This window comes from Pteropus medius, unplaced genomic scaffold (genome assembly GCF_902729225.1).
Source record: "Pteropus medius unplaced genomic scaffold, Ma_sr-lr_union100, whole genome shotgun sequence".
Classification (NCBI taxonomy): Eukaryota; Metazoa; Chordata; class Mammalia; order Chiroptera; family Pteropodidae; genus Pteropus; species Pteropus medius.
In genome coordinates this window covers 1-2,759 of record NW_024348872.1, presented here as the reverse complement: position 1 = coordinate 2,759, position 2,759 = coordinate 1, and positions in this window count along the sequence as shown.

The window sequence follows — 2,759 nt, the reverse complement described above, 5'->3', positions numbered from 1 at the left end:
ATTAGAATAGTGTCCAGAAATTGAGACACACATATATGGTTGAATGTTTTTTGACAAATGAACAAACACCATTTACTAGAGAAAGAAAAGTCTTTTCAAGAAATGGTGCTGGAATTACTGAATATCCAAATACTACTTCTACCAATAGTAAAAAATTTCAGACTCTCCATCACAACATATTAAAAATTAATATGAAAAGTATCATAAACCTAAAGAACTAAAATTATAAAAACTCTAGAAGAAGCACAGAAAAAAAATAGTTGTGACACAACAAATTTATAAGTTGGTCTTCATCCAAATTTAAACCTTCTACTCTTCAAAAAATACTCTCAAAAAAATGAAAAGTCCACTATTCGTAATACCTATTTCTAAAGAACAGTCAACTCAATTATAAGAAAACTTTAAAAATTCATTAAAAATGGGCACAATGTTCATGGACAGTTCACCAAATTGGATACATTAAAGACCAATGATAACATAAACAGTTTCTCAACATCATCATTCCTAAATTCAAAACGAATACTACTACTACATATTATCTAAGATGTTTAAAATAAAAAGAAAGGACAGTGCCAAGTGTTGAACAGGACTTGAAGCAATTGGAACATTTCTAGATTGCTGGTGATAGTACAAAATGGTGCAATTACTTTAGAAGACAGTTTGCAGTTTCTTGTAGAGTTAAACATACACTTCCCATATGATCCAGCAATTCTACTCCTAGGTATTTACCAAAAAAAGTAAAATAAAATAAGAAAGTATGGCCATGCAAAGAATTTTATACAATGCTCATACCAACACTTTTAATAAAAGCCCTAAACTGAACACGAATCCAGAAGTCCATCATAGGTACATGGATAAAATAATTGTGCTATTTAAATATGATGGAATACATTTCAACAATAATAAGGAATGAACTGCTAATATACCTAATAAATGCCACGGACACTGAGCTGAGAGGAAGCAGCTTGTCACAGAAGCATATGTAGTGTATGATGCTATTTAGATGAGATTTTCAAACCAAGGGAATTACTCTCTAGAGATAGAATGGGTACCAGTGATTGCCCAGAACAGAAGAAGGGAAATGTGGGAAGAAGTCGACTGCAAAAGGGCTCAGATAAAATTGCTGAGGTGTTAGAAATATGCCATACCTTGATAGTGGAGGTGATTACAAGTGTGCATATATTTATCATGTCTGTAATCTGAATAAAAAGGAATCTAACTATGGGCGGTGAAAACACAATGCAATATGTGTATATATATATATATATATATATATATATATATATATGCCTTATTGCTAAATTGTACACCTGAAACTTACTGGATTTCGTTGGGCAAGGTCACCATGAATAAATAAAAAAATAAATAGATAAAAAAATGAATGAATAAATAAATAAATACAATGAAAATCCTGATTTTTATCTAAAAAAGCATGAAATTTTCAAATATAATTTATACGTTATGTGAAAGAGCTGATTGTAAAAATGACCAGAATTCATTTGTCAAAAAATCTTTTCTGTAAAATCTTTTTAGTAAAAATAAGTAAAAACAAACAATATGGCTTTCAAATTTTGGACATAGATTCTAAAGTGAAACTATTTCTATTTCCATTTCTATTTCACGGAAAGGTCAAATGTCATCAGGATATTAGAAGAGGATAAACTTCTTTTTAGCATGAACATAATCATTATTTAAAGTTCCTTTTCTTACACATTGCACTATAAGATTAAGGGCTTTGGGTATTTGAAATTATTTAACTAATTTCCTGAGGGGACAGAGTGTTTGGGGTGTAATTCTAGTTCTGATAAATTAGGAAAAGAAATCTAATAAAATATGGCATTCTTACATGCATCATATAGCAGCTCTTGGAAGACTAATGGTTCACAGATATGTACCAGCAAAGAAAGATTTTTTTTTTTTAAGTTTAAACAAACAGAATTTTGAGTAATGATAAAAACTAACTACTTATTCAGTTGGACTAGATTTATGAGATAAAGGTATAAATCAGTTTCTAAACATGAAAATAAGGATTTCTACTTTTAAAGCAAATGGGACGGAATGTACTGGCAATTACTGACATATTGCCCCTTTTGTAAAGGTATTTAAAGATAATAGCTTTCCCAGGTGCCAAAACGGAGAACATGGGCAGTGATTTGCCCCCTCCTGCAGCTGCGCAGCTCTGCTTCGAGAACCTGAATGGATCCTGTGTCAAAATTTCCTACTCGCCTGGACCCCGCCTGATTCTGTACACAGTGTTCAGCTTTGGATCTTGGCTGGCTGTATTTGGAAACCTCTTGGTGATGATTTCGATTCTTCATTTCAAGCAGCTGCACTCTCCAACTAACCTTTTGATGGCCTCCCTGGCCTGTGCTGACTTCTTGGTGGGAGTGACTGTGATGCCCTTCAGTGCAGTGAGGTCCGTGGAAGGCTGCTGGTACTTTGGGGAGAGTTACTGTAAATTTCACACTTGTTTCGATGGGTCATTCTGCTATGCTTCCATCTTCCACTTATGTTTCATTTCTCTGGATAGATATATTGCAGTCAGCGACCCTCTGCTCTATCCAACCAGATTCACCATATCTGTTTCTGTCATGTGTATTGCTTTCTCCTGGCTCCTTTCCATTATTTATTCTTTTACTCTTATTAGCACAGGTGTAAATGAAGTTGGGCTGGAGGAACTAGTCAATGCTCTCACCTGTGTGGGAAGCTGTCAAGTTGCAGTGAATCAAAGTTGGGTACTGGTAAATTTTCTATTATTT